This window comes from Sciurus carolinensis, chromosome 14 (genome assembly GCF_902686445.1).
Source record: "Sciurus carolinensis chromosome 14, mSciCar1.2, whole genome shotgun sequence".
NCBI classification, from domain to species: domain Eukaryota; kingdom Metazoa; phylum Chordata; class Mammalia; order Rodentia; family Sciuridae; genus Sciurus; species Sciurus carolinensis.
In genome coordinates this window covers 38,270,721-38,289,833 of record NC_062226.1, presented here as the reverse complement: position 1 = coordinate 38,289,833, position 19,113 = coordinate 38,270,721, and the positions used below count along the sequence as shown (strand labels likewise).

Genomic DNA, 19,113 nt, shown 5'->3' with positions numbered 1-19,113 from the left:
CATCCCCAGCCCTTTCTATTTTTTGAGAATCTCGCTAAATTGCCCAGGTTGACCTTGAATTTGCAATCCTCTTGCCTCAGCCTCCCAAGTCATTGGGATTATAGATATGCACCACTGTACCTGGATCTTAAGTTTTTAATAGGTATACATCTCTTCTGAAATTGATTAACCAGCATAGCATAGAAGTTTTGTATAACATATGAAGACTCTGTAGCAATAAATAGAATTTATTCATCTACTTAATAAAAAGAGATCATCCATTATATATTTAGTTAGGTATCTGGCCATACACATAACACAAGTCACTTACTTGTTTCTTGGTAGTTCCTTCTAACCTTGCGATGTCTACTTAACACATGCCACAAACTACTGAAACCTTGTTCTCAACCACTGATTGTAGCAGGACTAATTTTAGATGTTCTACTTAATGTCAAGGCATGTCGCACAACTGTTTCCCATGATTAATGAACAAAGGCTAAGAACTCTTTCAGAATAGAAAGCAGAATTAAATAGCAGACCACAGTGGATTATACTAATACAACTCAGAGGTAAGTGCATTTGTATCTGTTGAGAACTGACAAAAGTTATTCAGAAGTAAAAACATCATCAATTTGGAATCAACTAATTCAGTATTTCAGATCATTCTAAACTGTCTATCTGTACAAAATATAAATCAAATAATTTACCTAGGCAATTAATACAAGTCAAGATTTTAAATGGTTGCACATTAAAATGTTTAAAGACTTTAACAACAGATATTTTATTAAATACAAATGATGTAATAATTCTAATCTCTTATTAAAGCCAAGTTCTGAGTAGTTCTCCATAGCCCTGTTTTCTTTTTGTTGTTGTTATTGTTTTTTGGTACCAGAAATTGAACCCAGGGGTACTTAACCACTAAGCCACATCCCCAGCCCTTTTTATATTTTATTTAGAGACAGGGTCTCACTAAGTTGCTAAGTGCCTTGCTAATCTGCTGAGGCTGGCTTTGAACTTGTGATCCTCTGGCCTCAGTCTCCTGGAGTTGCTGGGATTACAGGCATGTGGCCATTGTACCTGGCTTTTCCGTAGCATTGTTAATCAAATTCAAGTTCATGAGAATATTAAGTTTAAAGCACTTTTTCTTTTTAAAATGGTTTTATAGTTCAGTTTTTAAAAAGTCAATTCATTAGTTATTGGTAAGACTTTACTGTTTTCATTTTAATTTATATTTTGTCTTCTCTCTAGGTGAAACAGAGGGCAGAGCAATAAATATAATCAAAGAACCTCAAATAATTAACTGGAGGAAGTACTACTTAGAGTAAAGAAAAGGCTAAATGGGGGTTGAGGATTTAGCTCAGTAGTAGAGCACTTGCCTAGGACATACAAGGCCCTGAGTTCAGTCCTTGGCCCTGAAAAAAAAAAAAAAAAAAAAAAAAACGCTAAATGGACTGAGAAACACATCCTAAACTCAACCTGTCCTGTGATAGATTAAAAAGAACAAAAAAAAGGAAAGTGAAGAAAAAGACAGGGCTAGGGTTGTGGCTCAGTGGTAAAGCACTTGCCTCACATGTATGAGACATTGGGTTTGATCCTCAGCACTGCACAAAAATGAATAAATAAAATGAAGGTATTGTGTCAAAAAGACAAATTCTTTGCAGTCCTTCCATCAAGAGGTGGAGACTATTTTTCCTTTCATTGCATCTAGGCCAGCCAACTTGTTTTGGCCAGTAGAATATTATGGAAACAACACTGTGTGACTTCCATATCTACATATCAAGAGTCCTTGCAGTTTTTACTGCTCTCTTAGAATTTTTCCACTGCTATGTGATGAAGCCCACTCAACACCATCACCAAATCTAGATATATAGAAGTCAGCTTAGATTATCCAGTTCCAGTGGTACCACTAGATGACTACAGTACAGTAGTGACCCCAGGTGAAGAACTACCTAAATTCAGTCCAAATATGCGACTCACAGAGCCATGAGCAAATAAAATGGTAATTGTTTTAAGGGCCTAAGTTTTGGGGTAGTTTGTTACATAGCAGTAGGTAAATAACAATACCATTTCTGTGCCTTTTTTTTTTTTTTTTTTTTGGTATCAGGGATTGAACTCAGGGGCACTTAACCACTGAGCCACAAACCCAGCCCTTTTTATTTTTTGAGGCAGGGTCTTGCTAAGTTGCTTAGGGCTTCAGTAAGTAGCTGAGGCTGGCTTTGAACTTGGAATCCTGCGTCAGCCTCCTGAGCTGCTGAGATTACAGGTATGTACCACTTAAGATTCTTTTATTAGACTTAACTTATTAGAGCAATTTTAGGTTCACAGCAAAACTAGGTGGAACATACAGAGATTTCCTAAATATCCCCTAACCCACATGTGCAGCTTCCCCCATTAATAAATCTACAGTGACACATGATCATCACCCAAAGTCCCATTTTACATTAGACTTCACTCTTAGTGTTGTATATTCTATGGATTTGACAAATGTATAATGACATATATCTACTATCTGAGTAAAATACTAAGTAGTTTCAGTGCCCTAAAAACCTGCTGTTCTGACTATTCATCCTGAAGGATATGGAAGATAACATCCCCCAAGAAAAGGAAAATGACAGACTCCAGGGAGAAAAGGAGGACAGCATGATCCAGGAGGGGAGGAGGGGAAGGCAAACATTAGGCCCTGGGCTATGGGCTTTTGTACTTTACAAAGGATATGTCCTGGAAGAGAGAAGGTAAACATATGAGCTCTGAGCTCTGGATTTTTATCCCAGTAACAATGAGTTTCAAACTTTTTTAACTGTTTCCTTGAGTTAGAATGAGTTTCGTGAGCTTTTACAGCCGTTCTCCTGAGATAGATTTTTAACCTGCACAACTAGTTTCCTGATTGCCCAGCTGGCAAGTCCAAGTCTCTAATGATTAAGTCACACTAAACATTCTTCTATGATTAACTCTCATTAAGACTTATAAAAAGCAGACCCCTCTTGTAACCAGTCGCCACTTTCTCCCCTGAAAAAGTGCCATGTGCCATTCCATGGCTGTCTAATAAATCCGAGAGGTCTGCTCCCCTTTTGGTTATTTTTGCTTACACATCCTTCCTGCCTCTTGATCCCCTGGCAACCACTCATCTTTTTAATGCCTCCATAATGCCTTCTCCAGAATGTCACACAGTTGGAATCATAAAGTATGTAGCCTTTCAGACTGGTTTCTTTCACCGAATAATATGAATTTGTTTCCTCCAAGTCTTTTCATGGTTTGATAGCTTATTTCTTTTTACTGCTTAAAAGCATTCCATTATCTAAATGTACCAGTTTTATTTATCCATTCACCTATCCAAGGACACCTTAGATGCTTTCAAGTTCCAACAATTATGAACAAAGCTTCTATAAATGTGTATATGGGTTTTTGTATGGACATAAGTTTCAACTCCTTTGAGTAAATATCAAGGCACGTGATTGCTATATAACATGGAAAAAGTATACTTAGCTTTAATAAGAACCACCAAACTGTCTTCCACAGGGGCTGTGCAATTTTGCATTCCCACCATCAATGAGAATTTGTTACTTCACATTGTTGTCAGCACTTGATATGGTCAGTGTTCTGGATTTGGGTCATTTTGATTAGGTGTGAAGTAGTATCTCATTGTCTTCAAGTGCCTTTTCATTTTACTTTTGTGGTGCTGGGAATAAAACCCAGGGCCTCACCCACAGTAGGCAAGTGCTCTGAGCTATACCCCCAGTCTCTCTGAAGTCTTTTAAAATGGTGGTACCTTTGCTGAAATGTTCCCATTCCTTTTTTTTTTTTTTTCCTCTTTTAGAGACAGGATCTCACCGAGTTGCTTAGCGCCTTGCCATTGCTGAGGCTGGCTTTGAACTTTTGATCCTCCTACCTCTGCCTCCCAAACCGCTGGGATTACAGGTGTGTGCCACCGCACCTGGCTCCCCACTCCTTCTTTTGCCCTACTAAGTTATGCCCATCCTTTCAAGATAGTTCAAGAGCTTTCCCCGCAACATTAAGCTTTCTTTAATCTCTCAGCCTCTTCTATTATTTTATCCCCAATACCCTATGTAGTGCTAAACCAGGTCACCAATTCCTTTACTACTATTTCTTCTACCTAGAGTACTGGTAATTCCCAGGAAAAACACTATTCCTATTTTTCTTCAATGAGGGAAGTGGGCCCTACAGGGGAATAAATGTCTCTTTCTATTTCAGTAATAATAATAGCAACTAGTATTTTTGGAGCATTTAATACATATCAGGCACCATTCTAAGTGTTTGTATTTGTTAACCTCTAAACAATCCTATAAAGAGGTAAGTGTGTGACCTTTGCCAAGTTACCTATTTAGTATTCTCTCTCTCTCTCTCTCTCTCTCTCTCTTTTTTTAAAGTAGTACTGGGGAATGAGTGCAGGGGTACTTTACTATGGAGCTTCATCCCCAGCCCTTTTTATTTTTTGAGACAGGGTTTTGAACTGGGATTATAGGCATGCACCATCATGCCTGGTTTTATTTAATGTCTCTGAAACACATATTTCTTAACTGTAAAATGGAACTGCAAGACACCCCACAGTTCCCAGGGTTAGAATTTGAGAAAATACTTATAAAACCAGCATAAAGTCTGCTACATATTTAATGCTCAATAAGTTGTGGCAATTAATTACTATTGCTATTTCTATGTTTCTACAACCTTCAGTACCTAGCACAGACCCAAAAATAGAATAAGACCTCAATGTTTCTAAGCTATTTCTAAGGAGCTGTATTCCCTAAATGGCTCCATCTAACCCACAGGAATAGGTTGTAAGTGTTATGTGGTTTTCTCATTTCCCACAGGCTCTTCAAGATCCTGTTATCTACACACTCATTCCCTTGGTGACATACCAAATGTTCCCCAACTCAACTCTGAAAATCATTGCCTCTACTACATCCCTTAATCGGTAGTAACTCCAAGACTAACAAGCATTTTACAATGCCTAGATATCACATAGTATCGTAAGTTCTGAGTCCCATAGCTAGATTATGTCCTTTTGTCTTAAAATTCAATATGCTAAAATGGTGCTATGACACATATCTGTAACCCCAGCTACTTGGGAGGCTGAGGCAGGAGGATTGGCAAGATGGAGGCCAGTCTGGGCAACTGAGACTCTGTCTCCAAATAAAACAAATAAAAAGGGCTGGGGATGTATTTCAGCCATAAACCCCCTGTGGGTTTAATCCCCAGTTCAGAAAAAATAAAAAAGCATCTCTTCATTGTATATAATACTGTACTCATAACCATACTGCAATCTACTTTTTAATTTAACATAAACATTTTCACATACTATTGGTTATTGTCACAAACAATATTTCACACTATCATAAATAATGTTTACTGAATAGATTAAGTACCCCAGGGAGCTGTGACTTCTTTCCAGACTCTACAGCATTTGTTGTAAAACTGATAGGGTTTTTAAAATTTCTTGCCAGCTTTGTTCCAGAGATGATATAAGATGGTTATGTTGTAGTATAGTATGAACTCTTAAAGACAAAAACAATATAATTCAACTCAGCCTGGGACAAAATAGGAGCAATGATCTACCTATAGCATTTTAAAACATTTTTATTGTAAAAAATTAGAACATTGCAAAAACAAGTAGAATTGTACTATGAACTCCCACGTAATTCATCCTCATATTCTTCAGTTATCAGAATTTGCCACACTTGTTTCCTCTAATCCTTGCTTTCCTTTGCTGAAATGTTTTAAGTAAGTCCTAGATAACATGTCATTTCATCTCTAAATGTTTTTTAAAGGATATTTTCTTATATAACCATGATAATTACATCTAATAAAATTTAAAGTAATTCCTTAATATCCTGTGTTTAGACCCTAATCCAATTTACTCAACCATTTCGAGAATCTTTATATTTTTAAATAAATATTTTAAAATATCTTTTTACAAAAATACCTTTTTGTTTAAATCAGAATCCAAATAGGTACCACATATTTGGTTATATTTCTTGTCTTTTTTTAAATAAAGCAGTCCCACATCTCCCCTCACTTTTCTATTGACATGTTACAGTATATTCTAAGCATGGGACATATTGATCTTATTTTTCAAAAGCAAATGATACATTTTATAAAGACACAACAACAAAAACAACAAAATGCTCATAATTTTAAAATATCATGATACTGTCTGGGAAGAACCCTAATCTCATAGAAGATGGAAAGGTGTAACCTTATTATAACTCTGTACGTGCTGAAAGTATATATAATTTAATGGATCAGGGCAAGACAGTTTTTTACAACCCTACACTCGACAGAAGCATCAGCATAATTGTGTTGTTTTTTCCTTGTCTCTAAATCCAGCATGGAACATATTTAAACTAAAAATATCACTCATTGTTTATCTGAAATTCAAATTTAACTATTCTGTTTTGGTCAAATATGGCAACAACATATTTGGTCATTCTATATTAGAATCAACTTCTACATTCTGGCAAAAATACTTCATAGGTGTTAGCATGTGCTTCATACACATCTGATTCAGAATACATATGAATGTCAGCTAGAACTACAGCCTGATTTCTTGGATGTGAAATTCTCTCAACCAAATTAATACAATGGTTTCATCTACTGATGATCAATGCCCATCTTAATTATTTCATTAGGAGTTGCAAAATAGTGATTTTCTGATCCTATCTATTCTTTGTGGAATTCTCCTATAAAGAAAAACTTTATGTTAATAACTAGGGCTAGTTGACTTTTTTTGTTTTTTCTAGTACTGGGAATTAAACTGAGAGATACTTTAACAGTGAGTCACATCCCCAGTCCTTTTTATTTTTTATTTTGAGCCAGGGTCTCACTAAGTTGCCAGGGCTGGCCTCATAGTCGAGTTCCTTCTGTCCCAGCCTCCCACCTCCTTAGTCACTAGGATTACAGTGTACCATGCCTGGCAATGAGAGATATTTGATTACCCAAAGTATTTTGTACACAAAGATAGGTATAAATGCTTCAGTCTTTCCTTTTAATTTTCAATTCACAAAGTGTTAGTGCCCTAGTTATTTTAAATGGTATCAGATGAGTTCTTTTAGGATTTTTTTGTTTTTGCTCGCTTGTCAAATTCATTATTAACTTATGAGTTTTTATATATTCCATTGTTTTCACTCAATTGCCTTAGTCTCTGCTACTTTCACCTTGTATATTTCCCATCCAACCCTAAAATCAGTTTTCCTCCAATGAAAACATGGCTGTTTGACATGTAGCAGTCCATAGTCCTAAATTCAGATCAAGGTTATGCATTCCCAGTAAGTCTAAAGCAGAAGGACCAGGGCATTAGAGAAATAGGGGAAAGAATCAGAGCAACAACCACAATGGCCCTGATTTTAAAAATGTGCAATAGATCTAAATATGCATTTCTTAAAAGAAGACATACAAAAAAGCTAGGTATGGTGGCATGCACCTGTAGCCCCAGCTACTTAGGACAGTTTGAGGTCAATCTCACAACATAATTAGGTTGAGGAGATAACATACAAATGGCCAACAGACCATACAAATGGTCAATGAATGAAAAATGTTCAACATCACTAGTCAATCAGAGAAATGCAAACCAAAACCACAATGAGATATTACCTTTCCCAGTTATAATGTTATTATAAAGAAGAGAAAAGTTAAATTCTGGTGAGTTTATAGAAACCTCTTACACACTTTTGATGGGAATGTAAATTTGTACATTTTTTAAAATTAGAGCTAGAACTACCATATGATCCAGCAATCATACTATTGGTTATGTACATATTCAAACAAAATGAAATCAGTATGCTGAAGAAACATCAGTGCTCCCATGTTTATTTATCATAGCATTATTCACAATAATCAAAAACTGGAAACAACCCATCAACTGATTAAAGGATAAAGAAAATGTTTATGTACACAACAGAATTTTATTTAGCCTTACAAAAGAAGGATATCTGTCATTTGCAACAACATAGATGGAACTGGAGAGGACATTATGTAAATGAAATAAACCAAGAAAGAAAAACAAATACCTCATGATCTCACTCATGTGGACTAAAAAAGATAATCTCATAGAAGATAAGGGTAGAATAGTGTCTACCACAGGCTGAGGAAAATAGTGGGGATAAGGAAAGCTTCCTAATGGTTACTAAGTTACAATTAGATATAAGTTCTGGTGTTCTGCACAGTGAGGTAAATATAGATAATGTACATTTCAAACAAGCTAGAAGAAAAAAGTTTTAAATGCTTTCATCACAAAGAAATAATAAATGTTAAAGGAGATAAATATGTTTACCCTGATATGAACATTATACAATGAATACATGTATTGAAACATCAATTGATATCCTATAAATATGTTTTATGTGTCAATCTTTTAAGTTTTTTTTTTTTAAAGAAAAAATTAGGAGTCTTGGAATAACTCAAGTAGGCAGAAATTCAAACTTCCTTATCTGAATGGCAGAGAAAATCAACTGGAAGGGGAATATATGCAGCTTTACATAAAATTTTAAAAGTTTATTCATGTTATAGGATATGGATAAAATCCAGATAACATGCTCCCTCAAAGTCTCCATCAATCACCTAAACTATTTTAAAAGTACTTCCCCCCTTCATTAGCATAACTGATGCAAATGCCATATAACATGGAGATATTAGAAAATGCTACATCTCAAAAGGTGTGGTCTTAATTTTCTTTTAATCAACTTTACTGAAATGTAATTTATGCACAATAAACTATTCCTTTTAAGTGGATGGTTCTCTGAGTTTTGACCAATATGTACCTGTGTAAAAACAAAACAAAAATTTATAACCAGAACAGTATCATCTGGTGGCAGAAACCTATAGTTCCAGCTACTGAGTAGTGTGAAGCAGAAGGATTCCTTCAGTACAGGAGTCTGAAAGTGGCCCAGGCAACATAATGAGTCCCTGGTCCCAGAAAAACAAACAAAACCTTTATCAATCATTCCTTAAATGCTTCTCCTGTTCTCTATCCTGGTCCAAGGCAATCACTGATCTTTTTTCTGTCACTAGAGATGGGTTTGTATATTGTAGAATTTCATAAAAAATAAAATCACATAGTCACTATTCTAAATTTATATAACATATGGATACTAAAGAAAGTTTCCATTTTATGGAAAAATTACTTTGTATGGATTTTTCTTTCTTAGGACTTTGGGAACAAAATTAAAATTATACTATTTTTCATAGCTTCCCCCCCCACTGAGCTAAATTACATCTGCTAGTAAAAATAAGAAATATTTGAATATTTAAATCGGTGAAAAATTTTTATATCAATCTGAAAAAGTTAGTGAAAAAAATTACATATAGTCAATGACTCAGAAAAAGTATTCTTTATAAAAAATTGTTGAAGCAGTCCTTAGGGTAGATAAGATATTTTTACTAAGTTCAGTCTCCACCTTTAGTATGAGACAATTTAGTAACTAACATGAACCCAGGAGCAGTTATTATAATTTCAAAAACTTAGATATCAGAATCTACTGTTGCCTACTCATATAACTACCATGAATATTTCTTATAAAAATATTTTTTCACTATAAAGAAGTAAAAAACTATCTGGTGTGGTGGTGCATGCCTGTGATCCCAGCTACTTCAAGGATGGCCTGGGCAACTTGGTGAGACTCTGTTTCAAAATAAAATAAAAAGGGCTAGGAATATAGCTCAATGGTAGAGCACTTTTGAAGGAAAAGAGGGAAGAGAGAGAGGAGGAGGACAAAGAGAAGAACAGGAAGAGGAGAGGAAAAAGAAGGAAGAGGATGAAGAATGAAGTGGGAGGAAAGAGGAGTCAGGAGAAGAAGATGGGGAGAAGAAAACTCTAAGGTCCATATACTATTCTGTTCCAATCAGAAAAAAATAGGGGAAAATGGTCTAAGTTCTAAGGCAATCAAGTTTTTTTCATGTCTCAGACTCATGCAATATCCCAAATACTTCAATTTTAAAAAAGGAATTAGAAAAAAAAGGATCAATAAATCCTTCTAGAATTTATTAGGATATCATTACATTTTTAACTACTTTATTATGAGATAATGCACTTACTATAAAACTCATCCATTTAAAGTATTCAATTCAATAGTTTTCAGTACAAAGTTGTGCAACCATCAATCACCACAATCCAATTTTAGAATATTTTTACCACTTAAAAAAAAATCTAGCATTACATTTTAGTGGCATCTAAAAGAGAATCTCTTAAAACTCCACTCTATAATTATCAAAAACAAAATTAACCATGGAAAAATTTGAAAAACTGTATTGACATTTTCCTTAGAAATCTAAGCTGTGGTTAGCATTGTCAAGCAAGCACACACAGAATACATTTTTAGACTCTTCAAACAGAATGAAAAATCCCAAGAGCTTCAGTTGGACAAATTAGAAGGGCAAAATGAACATGTTCTTGGGGGGAGGGGGTGCAGTAACCATAGGTTTTAAAAACTAATTCAACATAATAACACATAAACCAAAGCCTGCTACATTTTATTAAGATGCTTAGGACTCCCTATCCTTATTTTAAATAAACCTGCCTGTTTTTAAAAAAAAAAAAAAAAAAAAAGGAAAAACACTTTACTCACTTGTACATGGATTTTATAGTATCTAATACTATAATATTCATTATTCTCATAAAGGTTAATTAAAATGATCCCTCTTTAAAGGCAAGAATTTAGCTCAGTAGTAGGACCTTGCCAAGCATGTGGAAGATCCTAGGTTTGATCCTCTAACACGTACGATTCTCATTAAAGGTACATCTACTTTTATTACAAAGAATAGAGTGAACAAGTAAAATGTGGTTTCGGAAAGCATTTAAAATAGCTGTACCTGAAAGGGTTTATGCATCTTGCCTTTCAGAGTTGCTGGAGATTGAACCCACAACCTTACGCATGCTAGGCAGGCAGTCTACCACTAGCTATCCCCTGGCTTGCCATGAAACTTTATTGGAAAAACTTTAAAAAAGCACTTTCAGCAAATTACATTTACAAAAAGTAAAAAGCTAATGTCTGCTTTTAAATACAATTCTATTTATTATGTTAGAAAAAAACTTTTTTTTTTTTTTTTTTTTTTTCCTTTTTCCAGTTCTGGGGATTAAACCCAGGAGCACTCTACCATTGAGCCACATCCCCAGCGCCCCCCCCCCCCCGCCCCTGCTTTTTTAAATATTTTGAAATAGGATCTTGCTAAATTGCCAAGGCTGGCCTCTAATTTCTGATTCTCCTGCCTTAGACTCCTGAGTCACTGGGATTATAGGTGCACCTGGCAGAAAGAAAAGATTCTTACTGAAATGGCAGAATCATGGTTATCTAGAAGAATAAAGGTACACTGAAGCAGATTATTTCCATCAAGGGGAAAAAAAGTGTGGAAGAAGATAACATGATAAATTATAGAGAAGACAGTTATGGAGAACCTTCAGAGTAAAAATCATAATGCTAAATCAGCAACTCTGAAAAACTGTTCAACCTTAATTAATGAAGTAGTCTTTATATATCATACAACCAAATGCTTCTAACTTGATAAATACAATAGAAAAACTTTTGCATGAGTACTTCAGGAGGTACACAAGAATGTTCATAACAGAACTATTTACAAAACTGAAAATAATCTGAATATCCACTGACTGGAGAAGAAATTTGGTTTTATTTACATAATATAATATTATACAGCAGTTAAAAAAGAATAATCTACAGCTACATTCAATAATTTATCAAATTTCAGAAAAATCGCAAGAAGAAACACAAATACCAGAAAATGTTTTCCTTTTCATAAAGTTCAAAAACAATTCCAAAAAATGTACAATTAAGGTATCTAAACACAAAATTTAGGATAAGGGAAACTTCTGAAGGGAGAACAGGGAAAGAGGAAACAGGAAAAGAACATAGGGAAATTGTATGCTAGGTCTTAGATATTTATTAGTTTTGTATTATGTTTTATATCTCACATATGTTTTGCCATATTCTTTGGTATGTACCACATTAAATTTCTGGCACATAAATTTTTTAGATAACCCTATAGTAGCCAGGGAAACAGAGATCATGTAATCTATAGCTGATTTTTTCCATACTATCTGGTCTATGAAGAACTGTCTTCATATTTTACAGTTCAGCTTCAATGGTGTTTAAAACTTTTTAAAATTAGTTTCAATAAATAAAAATATCCAGCTCCTGCGTTTCTTGAAAATTAAAATGTATAGCTACATTGGGCCTAACTTAGGGCAACAATAGATCAAAACTGAGTAGTGGTTGTCTCTTTTAAAATGAACATATAGTCTTGTACACCCAATGGTCCCCACATTTTCTGGTATTTGTGTTTCTTCTTGTGATTTATAGAAATCAACTTTATTCATTTATATTAACTGGTTAGCCCTGTGGACATTAGAGTTTGAGATTCATGATTTAGTCCAACACCATCATTTTATGTGGTAATTAGAACTATGAATGGTTTAAGTCTACTTACCCAATATCATGCATTTTTGGTTGGTAAATGTGGCTTTTCAAACATTTTTCTGTTTTTCCACTAACTGTACAGTTATATATGTTTTAAATGAATATACCATTTCTGAAAATGAGGGACTACATGGGAAGGTTAGCAGGTATTAGAGAAAATTCTTTAAATTGGTCCACCTAAGAAGTTAAGTCCAAAGGTGAAATCAAGCTTTACTTTCATTATTGTAAAAGTATGAAAATAAAAGGATAAAAATATCTTCTAATTGTCAAGAATGTTTCGTTGAGTTCTATCAAACTGTCAGTGATCACTTTTAAAAGTATATATAGTGATTTTTTATATAATTCACATGCCATACAAATGCTTAAATTCAATGGCTTTTTGTATGTTCATAGAGTTGTAACCATCACCACAATCAATTTAGATCATGTTCTTCATCCCCCAAAAGAAACCCATTTCCCCCAAACCCATCTAGCCCTAGACAACAACTAATAATGGTCACTTGTTAATGGAATACGCACAAAGTCATTGGGTCCATTGTACCTTGAGGAACTGATAAAATAGCCTGGAGCACTAAGGTGCATGGCTATAAGCCCAGCAACTCAGGAAGCTGAGGCAGGTTGATCTCAAGTTTGAGAAAGCATCAGCAACTCAGTGAGGCTCTAGCAACTTAGACCGTGTCTCAAAAAAATAAAAGGGATAGGGATGTGGCTCAGTCATAAAAAAACAAAACAAAACAAAACAAAAACCTGAATTCAATCCCCAGTACCAGAGGGAAGGGGGTAAGGAAAGTAAAGAAACTGATACAATATAAACTCAACACTCTCAACTTCCATCCAAATGTTTTTGTACCTCATGATAAGCATTACATCCCTAATTAAGAACTTAAGAAATTCAGACCACAGATCTCAACAGAAGACAAATGACACTGGACAACTGCTTAGAACAGCTGCAAAGAAATTTGAATATGCTTATTGGAATTCTTTTTTTTTTTTTTCCCCCACAGGACTGGGGATTGAATTTGGGGGTGTCCTATCACTGAGCTATATACCCAGCCCTTTTTATTTTGAGACAGTATCTTGCTAAATTGCCAAGACTGGCCTTGAACTTGTGATCCCCCTCCCCAAAAGCTAGGATTATATGTATGTACCACAGCACATAGATAATGGAATTTTTTTTTTTTTTTTTTTTTTTTGTGGTGCTGGGGATTTGAACCCAGGGCCTTATGCTTGCAAGGCAAGCACTCTACCAACTGAGCTATATCCCCAGCCCTTAGATAATGGAATTTTTAAGGCAAGATGTAGATTTTTATAATACCAAGCTGTGAGTTACTCCAATTTTTTAAAAAAGTGGTTTTCAAGAGATTATTTCTGCTTATAACTGAAAAAAAAAGTTTCAAGTTCATTTATGATTTAATTGCTAATACTTTGCTATTACTGAAATTCCCTCCAATGGGTTTATTAGCATTCTTAAGTTTGGTGAAAAGCTTGGGAGCAATTACCTAAAAATAGACATAAAAAATTGTTGAGCCCAGTTATCTTAAAACAGTCCAAGCATTAATCTAAATATAGAGGTTCAATGCTGAAAGAATTCCTAGCAACAGGTGGTGACCAGTACTCGGTTTAAATTCAGTGCTTTATTTTTAAAGTCTTGATCTAATTCAACCTCAGGAAGCTGTCACTTGCAGATTTTTGCTACTTTGCAGTTATTAAATACTTTCAACAAATTATATCTCTTGTGTTTAACTGCAAAAATAATGATCAGAGTTTTTTGTTGTTGTTTTGTTTGTTTGGAGTTGGGGATCAAACCCATGGCCTTGCACATGCTAGGAAGCACTCTACCACTGAGCTACATCCCTAGCCTTTTTTTTTTTTTTTTTTTTTTTTTTAATTTGAGACAGGGTCTTGCTAAACTGCCCAGCTGGCCTTGAGCTTGGAATCTTCCTGCCTCAATCTCCAGCACAGCTAGAATTCCAGCCATGGACCATCATGCCCTGCCAATCTGTTTTTTAATATATAGATTCTTTCAGTCAGAACTATAACCCTTTGGAAACCGTTACTACTATGGCACCAGGAATTATTTGCAAAGGAATGACGTTGAAAAAGCAAAGAACAATTTAAAAAATAATAATTCCATTTGTTGTGTTCCATATAATTAATATGTAATTAGTTGTGCCACTCAATTTTCCAAGGCTTTTTATGATAGATGGCAATTATGATTTTTTTAACAAATTAAGAAACTGAGGCATAATTTTTTGAAACAGCCATATGAATTTGTTTTAGAAAGTGTATGGATAGCCACATATTGGCTACATGATTCTATACCACTACCTTTAACTAATTAAATTTCAACATAAATACATTGCTAACTTAAGACTATAACAGACATAGCACTGCCTCTTAAATGCTGCTGAAATCTCATCTAGTTGTTTTGGCTTGGATATCCTTTAATATCAGTGGGTTACTTTCCAGAATCCCAGTGTAACTTCTCTTCACAGTAAAACATTCTCACAAAAATGTCCTGTTAAAAAAACATGTAGAGGGCTAGATTTCAGTGGCAGAGAGCTTGCCTAGCATGTGTGAGGCACTGGATTCGCTCCTCAGCACCACATAAAAATAAATAAGGGCATTCTGTCCATCTACAACTAAAAAAAAAAAAAAAAAAAAAAAAATTAAGAAACAAAACCAAAAAAACACATGTAGGAATGTTTTGAATTTTCATTATCAAAATGTCTTCATGGGGCTGGGGATATACCTTGGTGGTAAAGAGCTTGCCTAGCATTTGCAAGGCCCTGAGTTTGATCCCCAGCAGTACACAGGAAAAAAAAGTTAAGAATCCCAGGATTAAGCATCTGAACTACTTGTGAACTCATTACCTCCTGACAAAACTCTGCTCCTCTACCTTCCTCTTTGGGTGGGGATTAGGTGACAGTACTATTCATGGGGCCATTCGGAGCTAAACTGTGAAGCATCCTAGAACCCCCTTTAATCCCAAATCCAATCAATAAATTAATCCGATTAAATCTAATTATCTGTCAAATTTCCCCTCTCCTAGTCTCATTCCTACCACCACTGCTTAAGTAATTTGGCCCCCACTGCTCTCACCTAGATCATTACTCCTTAACTACTCTCCTTACCTCCAGTTTTGTCCCTTCTAGGCCATCCTCCAGACTACTGAGTCAGATCACTCTTCCAAAAGTACCATATGACCATGCTGCTTCCCTGCTTCCTTATTTAAAACCCCTCTCTCTCTCTTTCTCTCTCTCTCTCTCCAGCTTAGTCAACCCTTTAAACTACTTTATTTTTCTGTGTTATTTTGTGGGGGTTTTTTTTGGTACCCAGGATTGAACCCTGAGGTGCTTAACCACTGAGCCACATCCCCAACACTTTTTAATATTTTATTTAGAGATAGGGTCTCACTGAGTTGCTAAGTGCCTTACTAAGATGCTGAGGCTGTCTCAGCCTCCCAATCCATTGAGATTATAGGTGTGCCACCACATCTGGCTGTTCATGTACTCCTAAATAGCTTTCTTCCACTTTCATCAAGTCTTACTTTACCTAGTTACTTCTTATTGATTAAAATACAAATGAGGTATTTTCTGAATTCCCCAGATGTGATCAGATGCTTCCTTTGTGTTCACATTATACCTTAATAATCTCTATCATTAGTTACATTCTGTAACAATTATCGGTGATCATTTCTATGTGCTCCTCTACAATATGATCCCTTTGTGGTTAAGGAATGTTTTATCCCCAGTATCTAAACTGTATCTAAAAATAATAAACATTCAAAGATTGCCTCAAAAACAAATATTCCTGGGGCTGAGGTTGTAGCTCAGTGGTCGAGCACTTGCCTAGCAAGTGTGAGGCACTGCGTATGATCCTCAGCACCACATAAAAGTAAATAAATAAACAAAATAAAGGCATTGTGTTCATCTATATCTAAATTTAAAAAAATATTCCTAACACTTTATTTAAAACTCTACAAAAGCATTTGATACTAGTGGTAATCAGGGTGATAGAAACTTGTATCAGGTTAATGTGATTACTTAGTAAAACTCTGGCAGAGTTGACTCACTACTCCTGGCAACAAAATGAAGGAAGGTTGTATTACTCCAATGAATTGTTATGGACACAGCTATGGTCACAATTCCAACAAGAACTTTTATCCAGTCATTCAAGAAATATGTTTTGAGAACCATTTATGAGCTTAGCCCTGTCCTGGACAATGGCAGTGAACAAAACAAAGGAACTGTCACTGCCTTGTACAATTATTATCTTAGTGGGAGGAGATAACAATCATGTAAACAGAGTAATTTCAGAGAGTGATAAGTGAAATTAAAAAAAATTGAGTGGAAGGGCCTAACCTGAATGATCAGAAAAGACCTCATTCAGAAAGGAACATTGAGGTGAAACCTGAAATAGTAGTAAGGGATAAAGATCAGGAGAACAAGCATTCCAGGAGAGTATGTCAACCCTAGGGTGGAAATGAACATGGTATGATAAAGTGATCAACAGGCCAGTCTGGCTAGCATAGTAGGTGAAGAGAGATGAAGACAGAAAGGTTGGGGTCAGATTAGGTAGCATTTTGGGGCCATGGAAAGGTGTCTAAATTTTATTTTTAAAGGAAGCAGAAAGTCATTGGAAGACTTTAAGCCAGGAAAGAGATATAGTCTGATATATATCTTTAAAAATCACTGGGCCAGTTCAGTGAATGCACTGCAGGGGTGAGTAAAAATGGAAAGAAGGATATCATTTAGGAAGCACAAAATAATGGTGACTTAGATGTTTGCTTCCATGAGGGTTATGTAGAATAATGCAAATTAAGTAGTACATTCAGTGTGTGATAAACACTCAATATATGGTACCTATTATAATTCATTTATACATATGGAAAGGATGTCTTGAACAGGACACAAATATCAAAACCCCTGAGACAGTAACTCAAAAAGTTTACAAAGACCATGACACTCAAAGTATAAGAAATAAAACTCGATAACTCTTTATTTTTCCCTCAAAAAAGGGATGAGATCTTGCTATGTTGCCTAGGTTGGCTTCAAACTCTGGTGCTCATGTGATCCTGACATCAGCCTCCCAATTAGCTGGAACTACAGGCACATGTCACAGCATCTGGCTCTATTACTCATTTAACAAAACTTGTTGAGAATCTACTCTGCACAAATTACAAATAGGTTTACTGAGTGAGCATAGAGAAACTGGATCAACAGATCAATCACAGCATTAGATTTGGAAGAGATCTGAAAAAAGTTCAACCCTTCCCTTTACAAATAACAAAATGGCAGCCCAGAAAAACAAACTGCTGTTTCTCCTAAACTAGAAGATGAGAGGATCATAACAGTTTCTCCCAAAAACATACTAGAAATAACTTTAAGATTTTCATTAACAACGTAAAAGTTTTTAATGAAATGCTATCTAGGAGGCATATTTACGTGCTATGCTAAGAAAAACGAAAAGTTTATATAAAGCCCTTGATACAATAATTTGTATAGGAAAAATGCTCAATAAATGGTAGCTTCTCCTTTCAACTGCTAAAAGAAATCAGGATGATCTTTGGAAGGCTGGGAGTGTAATATCGATTACTGACAGATAATTGATAGAGTCACAGGAGTTCTAATCTAATTCAACCCTTTGATTTTCCAGATGGAAAAAGCAAGGTCTGAAGGGGTAAATGACTTGCAAAGTCATTTAATGAGTTAAAGACAGAGCCAAAAACAAGTTCTGAATCCCCAATCCAGTTTCCACTACGTTACTGATCTGCAGTTTAGTTACAAGGTAGTGTTTCAAACTTTAATAGGAGGGTAGTAAAAGCATAGCTTCTATAACCTGACTTTTTCAATCCTCTTACTAAAGTCACCATTGAGCTATGAATTTGATATGAGAATAATCAGCAAGGAGACTGAATACTGAATCAGCAATGAGAATGAATTAGGTCATGAGCTAAGGACAAAACAGTCTTGGTAATGCAATTCTATCATGGACACCTGTTGAATGGATAAGACAGGAGCTAACTGCGCTGTTACATGCATTGAAGTAGACCACAGAGCCTCTCTATAGAAGAATAAAAATAAAGGGGAATCCGATCCGTATGTGGTGAATTAAAATCAACTGAACAAATAGTTCCTGAAAATCTACTACGTGTAAGACATTGTGAAAAAGCTTTCGTTACCTCAAAGATTTCAAAAATTTTATGAGAAAAGGGAGGACACGGATTCACGAATTACACAAATAACTTAAAGTCGAATAACCCGAACCTAAGAAAGGTTCCAGTCTGAGTAAGGGTTCAAAGGCAAGAGGAATTTGCAACTAAGAAAGACGTCATGAGAGAGGTGATGTTCAAGATCACTGCTAAAGAAAAAGCAGAAATATGGGGATGAAAGGCAGAGTGGGCAAACGTTCGCAAGAACCAGGAAGAACCAACTCCCAGTTCCCTCATAAATGCTCGGCGGCCGTCAGGCGCACCCTCTCGGCAGGGCAGGCACCGCGGCTCTCCACAAGCTTGTCCCGCCCAGGTTCCCCCTGCCCATTCTCACCGTGGGGGCTTCCTGCCTCCTCGTCAGTCAGCCCTATCTGAGGACAGGAAAAAACGACGCCGTCTGGTGAGAACGCGAAGGCCAGCGACCTGAGCGTCGGGTCACCAGCCAGCCTCGAGCTGCAGCCAGGCCGCATCCCCATGGCAACA

At 35.7% G+C, this 19,113-nt stretch overlaps 1 protein-coding gene across 2 annotated transcripts in view; it reads right to left on the bottom strand.

Moving 5' to 3' along the window:
- Positions 1 to 19,082, bottom strand: part of Kif24 (kinesin family member 24) — a 54,135-nt gene extending 35,053 nt beyond the window's left edge. The window contains exon 1 of one of the 2 annotated variants that reach the window (XM_047524984.1): positions 18,965 to 19,082. The gene's annotated coding sequence lies outside the window, so the exon portion shown is untranslated. Of the gene's footprint in view, positions 1 to 310; positions 329 to 18,964 lie in introns of those variants that run through there. The other variant, XM_047524985.1, reaches the window with a different exon arrangement.
- Positions 19,083 to 19,113: the final 31 nt, after the last annotated feature.